This window comes from Podarcis pityusensis, assembly GCF_964106645.2.
Source record: "Podarcis pityusensis genome assembly, chromosome: 12".
Classification (NCBI taxonomy): domain Eukaryota; kingdom Metazoa; phylum Chordata; class Lepidosauria; order Squamata; family Lacertidae; genus Podarcis; species Podarcis pityusensis.
In genome coordinates, this window is record NC_138037.1 from 26,184,122 (window position 1) to 26,198,057 (window position 13,936).

At 41.8% G+C, this 13,936-nt stretch overlaps 1 protein-coding gene across 3 annotated transcripts in view; it reads left to right on the forward strand.

The window, feature by feature from the left end:
- ZNF804B (zinc finger protein 804B) overlaps nucleotides 1-13,936 on the forward strand; it is a 294,257-nt gene that overhangs the window by 191,791 nt on the left and 88,530 nt on the right. The gene's annotated exons all lie outside the window — the stretch shown is intronic.

A 13,936-nucleotide genomic window follows, 5' to 3' on the forward strand; every position in this document is an offset into this window, starting at 1 on the left:
CAGAGATGTAAAAAGCTGCAAGTAAAGAGTTGGGGGATGCAGCTCTCATGAACAAGGAGACCCAGCCTTTTGGTATGCATATTTACAGTAAGATAAAACATGGGAAGTGTTTCACACTGGCATTGCTTTTCAGTGTCGTATCCATGCAGCACATGATTATTAGCCAAAAGCAACCAAGATATAATTGTCATGTTGGCTTCACAGTGAGACATGTACACCAAAGTCTCCCCCATTCTTGTGCATGTGAAGCATTGTTTCAAGTGACCATATAGATTTTTGCACTCTGCATCCTGTATATGAAATAATGGGTTGTGTCATGACCTATGGTCCAAATAAATCTATATCAGATTATACATTTTATGCTCATTAAGCCAGAGGGCCATCGTTTTATGTGCTCCTTTTCCAAAATGTTTCTCTGGCCTTGAAGGTACAGGAAGAAGACAGGAGGACAGTCATTATTAATCCACTTCCTTTTAAAAAGCTGTATCAGAAATACCTGATTAGGCAGACATTTGGGAGTTACTTTTGATGTACTTTTTAAAGTGATGTTTTGCTCCTGGGTTCCAGCTGATTTCCTGTTTTTCGTTACTATTTTTATCCATTTTAGTTTTGTATGCTTATTTAAAAATTATGATTTTGATATCAAATCAAGTCAGATCAAATCTTTTGGTGGGTCAGGACTCAATAGAATAGAATAGAATCTTAACCCTTGTTCTTATATACTTAAGCCGTGCTTTTTCCCCTTAAAAAATGTTTAGGGGTACTCTCATTTTCCTACTCATATTGAAACTTATATTCACAAAATGTTTAGGGGTATGCGTACCCCTGCGTCCCCCCCAGAAAAAAAGCACTGTATTTAAACCGTTTTGGGAGGACCTCTTACTTTTGGCTGCTACTTATGAATAGCAGCAATGTCTTGTGCATTCATTAGGTGGGATCTAATGTAGTATCTCCATTCATGAAATGAACTTCCATTTATGGAAGGACTCCTTCTGCTCAGGAAAGCACCCACCACTGTTCAGCCTAAGATCCCAGGGCAGTTCACAACAATTTAAAATACAATATTAAAATGAAATTAAAGCAAATCACAGTCCCAAAAGGAGTATAGGTCCTAAATATATATATATATATATATATATATATATATATAATCTATCTATCTATCATCTATCTATCTATCTATCTATCTATCTATCTATCTCAAAGGCCAGGATAAAGAGAGGTGCCTTCAGCATTATGTAGATGGAAACTACATAATGAAGATGTATCTCTATGGGGAGAGAATTCCACAACTTAGGGACTGCCCCACAGAAGGCCCTTTCCCAGGCTGCCGTCACTCCAGATTTTTGAGGGCAGCAAGAGGCTCCCCTCTGCTGTTATAGCATCTGAGAGAGTCTGTAGGGAAGGGGACAATCTTTCAGATCTTTGGGGGCCTGTGTTGTTTAGAGTTTTAAAGTGGAAGGCTCCATTGTTTTTTAAAAATCCTTGATTTACACGCATCCCTTTTTTCTTGCCTAAATATCCAAATATCAAAAGCGAGATGAGGCTTGGATCAGAATGAGGTGACAAAGGGGGAAAGAAATGCCTCTGAGTGACAAAGATACAGATTATGAAACTGCTAGCACTTCCCTGGATGTCACTGGTGATCTCCCCTGGGAGAGTCACACCTTCCTAACAGATAGATCATGGCATCTGGTAGAAATGTGCAGATTATTTTAGTAGCTGAATATTAGATTGATGCTGCCACTGAGACATATTCTTGTGGACATGTGTCAAATGTGCTGCTGTGTCACTTTCACTCTTAATTGCCCACGCCGTTCTACTGCACAAAGGATAATTCGTTTTGTGTCAGCTACTGTTATGTGTAACAAGGACATCTATCTAGCTGTTCACATATATTTTATCTGGTTAAAGTCCTGCCTCTTTCTGTTTCTTATGTATTATTGCATTTATTTCATCTGCATCACACTTACCCTCCACAGGTAAGTGGACACGGGTGGCTCTGTGGTCTAAACCACTGAGCCTAGGGCTTGCCGATCAGAAGATCAGTGGTTCACCCCTGCGACGGGGTGAGCTCCCATTGCTCTCTCCCTGCTCCTGCCAACCTAGCAGTTCGAAAGCACGTCAAAGTACAAGTAGATAAATAGGTACCTCTCCAGCGGGAAGTTAAACGGCATTTCTGTGCGCTGCTCTGGTTTCACCAGAAGTGGCTTAGTCATGCTGGCCACATGACCCGAAAGCTGTACGCCGGCTCCCTCGGCCAATAAAGCGAGATGAGCACCGCAACCCCAGAGTCATTCGTGATTGGACTTAACTGTCAGGGGTCCCTTTATCTTTACCTTTACCCTCCAAAGGACTTGGGTCACGCACCTGGCCGTTATCTTCTCCTTACCTCCCGAACAATTCTGTGTAGTTGGTTCAGCTGCTGCTCTGATCTCCACAGCCAGAGGCAATCCTGCTTCTGAATACCAGTTCCTGGAACTTGCAGGAGGGGAGAGTGCCCTGATGCTCAGGTCCTGCTTGTGGGTTTTCCATAAACATCTGGCTAGCCACTGGACCAACCAGATGCTGGACTGGATGGGCCATTGGCCTGATGCAGCAGGCTCCGCTTATGTCCTTAGCTAGAGAAGAACTAACCCAAGGTCAGTATGACCTACATGGCTGAATAGGGCTTGGAATCCAGATCTTCTCAGTTCGGGTCTAATGCACTAACAGCACAACCCATGTCTTCCCAGAAGTTGAGTTCAATTGGGCTTACTCCCAGGTTAAGTGAGGTTACAATTTTAGCCTTAGTTAATTGAATTTAAGTCCCCAGGAAATCAATACGATAAGTTAGTTGTGCCTTAACTTAGGCTTTTGATGGCAGCAAGTCTGGATCCAGCCCACTGTCTACTACACTGCCATGGCTGCTGTTGTTTCTGGTTTTTATAGAACAGGAATATCAGGAATGTGGTGTTAGTTTTGAAATATATATATATATATATATATATATATATATATATATATATATATTTCCTAACCAAGAATGCAAATGCTGGATGGAATTCAGTCTATTTAAGTAATGTTTTTCAATGTGTTATGCTCAACTCTTTGGGGTATGTGGGGTGGGTGGAGGAATAGCATTCAAAGTGATGTTACAGTAGTATATGGAAATAAACAGGGTCCCCTGTCCCCTTCAGGGATTTTCCATCTGTACTAACTTCAAAGATTTGCATAAATACCAATTAATGCAACTGTTGACAATTAATTCAGACTTCAATACCTGTTTGAGCAATATTATTTATTTAAAACATTCCCTACTAGTTTGTCATTGCCAAGGCAATCCCGGAGTGGGTTACACTGCAATCAAGCAAAATGCATATTAAACACAATAGCTGAACAAGAAGCAAAAAAAGAACAGAAGAAGAAGCAATTCACCAGGCTCCTCCAAATGTCTGTGGGAGTGCATGAGCCTTTAGTTGGCACCAGAAACCCAGCAAAGTCTGCATCTGGGAGGGGAGGAAATTCCATAATCAGGGCTCCAGGGTGAAGAAAGCCCTTCCTTGGATTGCCAAGCATTGGCACAAGAAACAGAGTAACGTGTGAAGCAGCTCTTTAAGAATGAACTTGATAGACCTTTCTTAAATAATCTCAAACATCTGGCTGCCTCATCAGGAGTTCTGGCCTTGGGTCTTAGTTTTCAGCAAAGAGAAGGTAACTTGCTGTGCCGCTTCTGTGATACTATTGGCTTTTGCAGCCTCTTATTGGCATGGAGCTCACAAGTCTGAAGTACAAACTTAGACATTGAATACATTCAGATGTAATGATAAACTATGGTTTATTGTTGGCAGAGCAAACCTCGGTGATTCCTCATCTTCCCTTCCTTTTTTATTATAATTTTTATTTGCATTTTTTACATACAGTTCCAAAAGAATAAGTAAAAGTTAAAGGGGGGGGGGGTGAAAACAAAACCACAACCAAACAGGGACACAAAACAAGACATCTAAGGACTTCCCTTCCTCTCCTTCTCTGGTGTCCTTTCTTTTCCCTCTCTTCCGTGTATTCTAAGTTACCAAGTTCTACTCTCCTTACTAATTTTCTCTTACTTCCTCTTATATTGCTGAATTTATTCAAGTCCTGCCAATCTGTTCACTTGTTTCTACTGATTTTTAAAAGACCCTACAAACATTTCCCAATCCTTTTTGTATTCTTGATTTTCCCAACCAATGTAGTTGCAAGGAAGACAAAGCTTTTGTTTCAGTTTTTAACTAACCATAGTTTAGTGTTATGTTCAAAAACTGCTTAGTCTTAACTACAGCTTACTAAAATGAGCCAGCTTCTAAGACTGGCTTGCAAAAAAGCTGTCTTGTTTCAACAAACTGTACTGCAGATAACCACAGATTAAAGCGCAGAATCATACCCTCCAACATTCCTCAGATGAAAATAGGGAAATTTCTCACTCCCCTACCAACTATGCCTCCTCAACCCCCCCCCCCATTTTTGCCCCCATCCCTCAGAGCATTTCCTATCAGAAGAAGTACGAGTGCAGCCACCACTACACCAATGGGACACGGCACACACATCATTGTCCTGAGAAAACCCCTTAACACCAATGTTATTTTATTCTTTGATAGATTTACAAAAAGAAAAACACATATCAATAAGTTAATTTTTGAAAGGGGCAAGATTAGATGCAAACGCACAAAGCATTTTATTTTTTTTTGTATAAAATAAAATCAGTACTCTTTGCGCTCCGCTCTGCTCCCCCTTTCTTCCTGCCCAGGGCGGCCCTGCCCTCTGCCTGTCCCTCAAAGCTGGTGCATCACCCAGGGCTGGGCCTTGATGACGACAGCCTCCTTTCCTACTCTCCAGCAGCCGCTATGAGGTGCCCAAGGGAGGAGGCCGACAGCAGTGGCCATGGAGAGGCAACGGGATGCTCCCTCACTGCTGCCACTGCTCAAGACCACCGGCTCATTCTCCTCCCAGAGCTCAGTGGCGGCAGTGCTGGCAGGGGAAATAGGGACATTTTGGGATCAAATCAAAAGCTGGGACGGCTTTTTTAATTCTGGGGCTGTCCCTGGAAAATAGGGACACTTGGAGGGCAGACTTAACACTAAACTTTGTTTATCTGAACATGGAAGCAAAAGCTTCTGATCTTGAGGCCATGCTTGGGGAGGAGTGCAGTGGAGGAAAGAGGAAAGGACAGGGCAAAGTGCAAATGAGTCGAGGCTCATTCACACAGTGCTATTGTTATGTCCAAATGCAATCTATTGTGTGCATGTGGGTGGAAGATGCAAGGGTCACAAGGGACAAATGTAAACACATATAGCCATATATACTTAGACTTTATTTCAGTTGGCAATGAGAACTCAGAGGAACAGAGGTTAAGCCAAAGGCTTTATGGAAAAACCAATATAGCAGCATTAATGTCAAGACCTTATTGTAATGATTTGCCCCGTCTGCAGTGCAAGAGGAGAATTAATGTTCTTAAGCTGCTTTGGATGCAGGGGGGCGGGGGATGTGGTATAAAGAGTTCCAACAAATTTTTTTTTGAAAACACACCACAGTGATTGCAGATCACAATTGCTGGTGGGAAATGTACAAAGTTCTAACTAGTTCAGAATGAGCAGCTTATGCTTGGTTTAAAATGCTCCTTTAGCTCCGTTTTGAAAGTTAACAAGAGTTAGTATTCCAGGAAGCAAAGGTTGGCAGAACCAAAGCATGGCAATTTGTCTCATTCAGTAATAGTCATGGCAACTTAGAATGATTGTGAGTTGCTTTCAGTCTGCCATTTCCCTGCCATGCCTTTTGCAAATCAAGTTTTTATTAAGCCAGCAGGAATTCTGTTAACTAGCTTCCTGCAATGCATTAAATAGAGCACATCTTAGTACGGTGTACTAATGCCAGTAAATAGGCCCCTTTGGACACACTAGGAAAAGGTAAACTACTCTCAACTCTTTACCCATCCTGAGGAAGATGATAAGCCAGCCTTCTGCAACCACAGGTGTTTTGTACTACAGCTCCCATCAGGTCTAGTCAGCATGGCTAATGGTCAAGGATGATGAGAGCTGTATTGCAACACAACGTGGAGGGCATCACACCAGGGATAAGCAATCTAGACACTGGTAAGCACAAAATAAATTGTCCAAAATGTATTCCTCTCTAAGGTCTATCTTGTTTACAACAGATGTCTAGGACACACTTCTTTTACAGAAACAAAAACAGAGGTTAATAGAGTATAGAAAGAAGCCATGTGCATTTTTCTTACCAAAAGCTTGTCTTTACAATTTCTGTTCAGTGGCACTGGCTGGGGGGGTGGGAGCTTTGCCCAAATGATTCATCGTTTCTTTATCTGTTAAATTCATCTATGATCCTCCATGGCAGAGAAGAAAAGATGTAGGAGTTCCCCAGCTTTTCATCCAGACTAGAGGAGTCACTGTTCTTTACCAAAACATTAAACAACAGAGCTGGGACAACAGCAATCTCTCATTCACCTGTTTGAGTTAGTTCAGGCCCCTGCACTTTGCAAGGGTTGTGTCTATGCAGTAAGAAGAAAAACACCAGTTAAGCTTGCCCATGCCTTATGAGGAACGGCTAAGGGAGCTGGGCATGTTTAGCCTGGAGAAGAGGAGGTTAAGGGGTGATATGATAGCCATGTTCAAATATATAAAAGGATGTCACATAGAGGAGGGAGAAAGGTTGTTTTCTGCTGCTCCAGAGAAGCGGACACAGAGCAATGGATCCAAACTACAAGAAAGAAGATTCCACCTAAACATTAGGAAGAATTTCCTGACAGTAAGAGCTGTTCGACAGTGGAATTTGCTGCCAAGGAGTGTGGTGGAGTCTCCTTCTTTGGAGGTCCTTAAGCAGAGGCTTGACAACCATATGTCAGGAGTGCTCTGATGGTGTTTCCTGCTTGCCAGGGGGTTGGACTCGATGGCCCTTGTGGTCTCTTCCAACTCTATGATTCTATGATTCTATGCACACTGAACAAACGGCATAGTTTAAGCTTAGAAGGTCATCTTGTGAATCAGCCTAGGGAACTCATAAAATAAGTAGAGGGAGGTGGTTGTACTGCAGCCGAAAGTCATTGGCAGCTGTCAACTAGAGAACCAGCTGTGATTTAGAACTCATAGCTGGAAGGCTTAAAAGTGGCGTGGATGAGGATCTTGGATGGCAGAGAGGACTAGGATGGGTAAAAATGGTTAAACTCAAGGTTTTCCAGAGAACAGTCTTTATTTGTTTTGGTAGGATGGCTGTCAGAGCCTTCCAAGGAGTCTTCTGTTTGAAGGGCTGTTTGGTCCATAAGAAGGAACAGCAACAGCCTTGAACTTGCCCATCAACTGTAAGAACCCACAGGTAAGACACAGGTCACCTGGTCATAGCCATCCACACGATGGAAAGATGCACAATTTATCTATTTGAATTTTGGGAATTATTTCTAAATATGTACTTATACATACAAATTAATATATGATGACTTTATGAAAATCGATTTCCTATTTCATCCCTTTTTTAGGTAATGTATTTTGGCAGGGGGTGATATAAATAAGTGGCTGGTCAGTTATTGTAGGAAACACCTATGTCCCAAAGGACGATGAGTGTTGTATTCCAGGAACCTCTGGAGGGCCACATGTTACCCATCCTTCATAAATTAGATAATTTCTAATATCATCTGACACCCCCATCCCCCCCCCCCAGTTGTACTTGCAACTTGCCTATTAGAAATACAGTGGAAGAACTCGCAACCCTACGCTGTTCCGCTTCATTAAAAAAAACAAAGAATGAAGTAGTCATGCCTCTGTTTTTCTCAACTTTTCCCAACAAGCAATCTTTCCTGGAGACAAAGAACAGACATGCCACTTGTCACTTCATATATTCATGAGATCTCTCTTTCGCAACAAGTTGCTTGCAAGAGATTAAAAACCCTAATGAGTGTAATTTCCATGCATCTCTTTTTGAAGTCTGTTCTCTGTGCCATGTCTTGACACCAAAGCAAATACTTTCAGCATAATACATTAATAACTGCGTTCCATATTTCTGTACTCTAGGAGTCTGTGGATTAACATTTGCAACAATAGAGCTTGTTTACAAGAGAGCCTTTTTTCCCTTTCAGCCCATGATTCAGAGTGTGATGAGAAGCTCTGCTAGTTCCAATTTTAAAAATGCTACCTCACCTGCATAGATTTGCATTCTTCTGTTACTGTATTGTAGATACTAATAAATGTGCTATATACTTTTCTTCGAGTCCAGTGCCTGGGGCTCAATGGATATTTTCATTTATAAATGCCTAATAACCCTCCACAAACAAAATGAGATTTGAAATGGGAAACGCAGCTAGATGGGCAGAATATAAATAAAATTATTATTATTATTATTATTATTATTATTATTATTATTATTGTTCCATCTTTTCTCCAAGGAGCTCCTATTACCCTCACAATAACCCTGTGAAGTAGGTTAGGTTGAGAGACCAAGGTCACCCAGTGAACTCCAGAACGTAGTGAAGATCTGAATCTTGGTTTCCCAGGTTCTAGTCCAGCACTCTAACCACTGCACCAGACTGCTTTTATGTTTCTGCTGCTGTTCATCCCCTTGAGAGAACTTTGTCCAGAATGGCAGCCTATAAATAAAGTAAGCAAACCAACAAAACTCCCACTCTCAAATTTTCATAATGGGCCCTCAAAAGCCAAAGAGGGGCAAAAGAGGGAATAACTCAGTTGGTAGAGCATGAGACACAGGGCTGTGGGTTCAAGTCCTACAATGGGCGAAAGATTCCTGCATTTCAGGGGGTTGAACTAGATGATCCTTGTGGTCCCTTCCAAATCTCGGAGTCTAGGATTTACTAGGGTGAAAAATCAGCAGCAACATCCCTTGCTGGCCTTGCCTTACCCAGTGTCCACTTCCTATTTCCAATGAAGCAGCGTGGGAAGGGAAGAGCAGTGATTGGGTGAGCAGCAGGGTGGGAGGGGCCAGGGGGCACCATAGAGCTAGAAATAGAGGGGACTTAATTGGAAGTTAATTCTCTATGGTGCCGTGGGGGGCAAAAGAATACACGTCTCTTAATCCGGGACTTTCTGTGATAAAGACAGAATCTATGATTACTGAAGTGTAATAGTGATTGTCCCAGCAAAATAATGATAATTGGAGGGTATGGTGAAAGTCATCAAGGCTTCTGCCCAAGAACACTTTTGTTTTGTTCATGCCAGTGCTGGTTGTGCCATTATGGCTGTAAATCGTAAAAGTACTTTTAAGTTCTGTAAATACCTTGGCTAAAACACATTGGGAGGCTGCTGGCTGCGTTACCTCGGCCTTATCCACCTTTCACTCTGCAGATTGCATTTTATTATTTCGGTAGCTTAACATAAGGTCAAATCTTTATCCTGGCCATGTGGGGTTTTTTCCCTTTCTGAGGTAACATGGAAGGAAGCAGCCCAGAAGGATTATTTTAAGAACCCGCTGCTCAATAAGCAGTCCTGAATATAGCCGTGACTCCTTTACAGGACTTTAAAATGAAATGAGTTTCCAAGGCAGGATTATAAAGAGAGCTGCTGAAATGAATTTCATAGACTAGAATTCACTGGTCTCTGCAGTGGATCTTGTATATTTCGCCCTCTCCTTCTCCCAGTTGTCCCTGGTGAGCATGAGATTTTTAAAAAAATGTGCGCTTGTGTATAATTAATAGCAGGGAACTGTGATCCTAGCATGACATGAGCTATAACATGCAGAGCAAAAGGTAAAATAAAAAGAAAATCTGATTGCTCAGCAATTTACACAGGGGAAAGTTATCTCAAATTACCGTAATGGTTCGCAGGCCTTGATGTTACTGTGCCACATAGATCTTTCTCCTGTCAGCAGAAAATATCTCCTGTGAAAGAGCTTAAAGAATTAAATTCCTAGAGGAATTTTCTATGGACTGTCTTAAGAATTTCCCCTGGACCTATATGGAACCCAGCCAGTCTTATGTCATGGGAAGTTGCTTTGAATTGTTCCACATACCTTTTACACCTGTAACAAGCTACTCTTCCACTGATAAATGGACTGAAGCCCCACCAAATCTGCTGCTTAGGTACAAGACACAGATACCAGGTGCAGACCCTCAAAGACAACCCCCAGATGGAGAGGTTTCTTAGTGAGTAAGATACTGTATAAGATTTATGGACCATGGCAACACACACACTTGACCCTTCACCCTGTGCCGGTCATACACCAAGCACAGTGAGATAAGATGCTCACCCATCCAAATCTTGGTGATGATCTCTTATCCATGATCAAGTCATGGATACATGAGATCTTATTATGAACAGTCAGAGTAAAGAGCATTTTGGTAGAACAACCAGAAACTTGAGACTCTAGGGAAGAAACACATAGAGGAACCATGTGCAGGCTTCTGACAACCTGTCTCTTATGATGGAATCTAGTTCCCCTGGACCGTAGCTTTCCCACCAGATAGTCTGCGCAACAGAAAGAGTTCACCAAGGCCAATGCTTCCCAGAGGCACTCCAAAAGCCTACATATACTCAATAATCTAATAGATTTATAGTTTACCTTCAACTTGGTTGAAAGGGAGTTGAAAAAGTTGTCTACAGACAAGCATGTAGAGCCTTCAGAGCATATAGAGCCTTCAGAGCATATAGAGCCATATCAAACCACATGGGCAGACAGTGATTTCTTAGTTTTTCCTACAGTAGGTCTGAGAACCAAAGAGACAAGCTGTTTTTGTTTAAATCTGACTGGCAGCTGGCCTCTTCAGTTGCTGTTGCAGAAGAAGGCATGCTGTTCCTTCTATCTATGTAACATAGGCTTAATTTGGAGCCCACCGTGGAGACAGTTCATTAACATTTCATTAACTTTTCTGCCATGTACTTTGGGAAGGACATTGCTTATCAAATGCACCTGGTAGATTAGATGACATTACAAGAACTTCTCTTTTATGATAATCTGTACCACAGAGAAACATAATATATGTATATTTTCACCCTATTAAAATGGAATAGAAATTTTCATTTAAATGTCTTTCTGGTTAGATTTAAGGAACTGATGATGGGATATAATATTCATTTTAAATCTCCTTCTCCTTTCCTTTGTTGCTGAGGTTCCTTTATACAGACCCATTTGGTGCTATGGTTTCCTATATATATTGCTTCCAATTTCTATGCGAACCTTTTAGAGTTTAATGCTAGAAACATGGCCTAGTTTTTTTGTATTACTTTTTGCAATACAAACTGAAGAACCCATCACCTTTTTTTAGTTTGTTCAGCTAGTATACAAAATTGAATGTATGCAGGGCTTTACATGAAGTAAACTTTGTTTTGCCAGACCTAAGCCACCCTTGTTTATAGGTCTCTACCCCCACTTCAAAAATACTCTAACCAAAGTGTCACCAAATGTGTTTCTAAGGGGAGCTTTCTTTCAGAGTTCCCCTTCATTTACCATATAGTAATAAAGATGGCGGGTGGAGTTTTCACCACTTTTATTATCACATCAATGTGGGGCTTATAGTGAGCTAGCATTTACATCCAATTTCGCAAAAATAAAACAAAAAAATGCTTAGACTCCAAGGTGCATTTGTCATGCCCTATATAAGGAAATGATGGTTCTGCCAGGGAAGGTTAATGCAATGGGCAAAATAAATCAATTTCAAGTTTCAACTAATAGCCTTAACAGTTGGGCAAATCACATCAAAGTTTTCTCTAAGATAGCAGCTAGAGCTAATGTGACAGAGTGCCCACCATTAAGAAACAATTACTGGCTTTAAAGCAGAGCTTGTCTTTATCACCCTTTAAAAGACAAATCAAGGGAAAATGAGATACTGTAGTGAGAGGGACAAGAAGAAGGGCATGCTTTACATTAAAATGCTCAGCGTGTACATATTGTTGCGGCTGGTGCCATAGTGCACTTTGTACATAAAATTTTGGCTCCTTTCATACAGCACATGTGGGTGTTCTGTGGGCCTTTGCAAACAAAAATCTGTATGTGTCTGTGTAGCACAAGTGTGTTATTTGTTGCGTATAGATCTCACCTTTTCCCCCTGTGCTAAGCTTCTGCTTTCAGGATGAAATGCTTCCCAGATCTCAAATGGAAAGAACTTTGCATCTGAGGAAATGCAATACTTCCTCAGGGACTGCATTCATTTCTGCTGCATGCATGGAATGCAGTTGTTGGATTGTCAGGGGAACCTGCTAGATATAGAGCCTACGGGGCCTTTTCAGTGATGGCCCCTGCTTAGGGAATGCCTTTTATATAAGCGCACTACACTGATGATTTTTAAATGGGCCCTAAATAGTTTTTCGTTTGTTCCAAACTGCTTTCACTTGATACTCTATTTCTTTTGTAGTTAGCTGCACCTTTTTTACATTCTTAATGATTTGTTGTGCTTTTATGTTTATATTAGGTATTTCCCCCTGCTGATTCTTTTTCCAATGCTTATGATTATAACATTTTATATGTTTTAGTATTATATAGAATGTAGTTTTATGGCTTGTAATTAGACCAAGATTGAATTTTATATTTTCAATATACTGTGAGTCACGTTGGGAAGGTTAATCCCTGGGAGGTTGTCTATATGCAAGCAAATATTGAAAACAAGAGGATATGGTGTTCCCCTTGGACTGGTGTGCCTTTAGAAATGCCTACAAGTGCTTCTGGTGACATTGATTTGTCTCCTGATCTATCACAGTCTCTGCCACAGAGAGTATGTGATGGCCCAAGAGAGATGGAGAAAGGCAGCCCCAGGGTTCCCGAGCCAACTTTGATGCTGCAGCAAGTTCAGGACCCTTGACAGGACCAGAAGTGCTACTTTAGACTACAGTGACTATACTTCAGAACTACAGACAGCCACTCTGCAGCTGAGACAGAAAGAACAAGCTGTCTCAGAACTGGCTGGTGGCAACTCCCAGAGACTTATAGCATTATCTAGGGAGCCCAGACTAAAGCCTTGTCCTCTGTGTGCTGCATCCACCCTGTTGAAAGTCCAGGTCCTTTTTCTGTAGATTCTTCTACATATTTTGACCAATAAGTCCCATTAATTGGAGTACAGTGGCTACAGAATCTGGTGCTGGTGGACCTATTGTGTAAAAACCAAATAGTGCATCCACCCCTTCCTCCTTGGAGCTACTCTTGCTCAAGGACTCTGTATCGGGACTCTGGTCCAGAGCCATGACTATTTGTGGCACCAGCTGGAACTGATGCTAAGAGGGATGCAGCCTTTGGACAGCCCCAGGATGGAGCACTCTTTTGATGTGACCATATATCTCTTTCCATTAAGTGCAGCTTGGCACTCCTTTGCAGGGCTTTCATTAGTGCTGGGCCAGCTGGATCATAGGTGGGGGTTGCTGCCATGATTCAGTGAGCAATGGATCTGACAACAAGGTGGAGTGGCATCTTTTGTTGGTTCAGGGAGATGAGATAGTCAGTCTAATGCTCTGATGTTGCTGCAGAGGGGGCCTCTCTGGGCTGGTGCTTTATTGTGGGTGTCTTCTGAAACATATTTTTGACACAGTGTTAGTGTATCAGTGGTGGATGCAGTCTGCTTTAGGTTGTTCTGCTATGCTTGCCCAATACTACCACATTGTTGCTGTCCGGGGAGTGGAGTAGGCACCAGAAAAGTAGAACAAAAATAAACCAGAACATTTGCGGTGCAAAAAAGTTATAGGATTTCAGTAGGAAGTTACGCGATAAGCACTGATTGCCGATGAAGCAGTCTGACCACCCAAACACTTTTCCAAGTGCAAACAGCATTGAAAGCAAGATCCCGTGTCACCACCCCCATAGCACAGAGCACACAAATCATCATGCATGAGCGATAAAAAGGGTGCCTGGAAGGGCTCTGCAAAGAAGATCAGCCTGTAAGTGTGATTGTGTGCTGATTTTAATTGGACTTAATTGTGCCCTAACTTATTCAAGGTTGTGCCCTGGACCGTTATATGAAGCTAATTATATGACACGAACCCAGTTG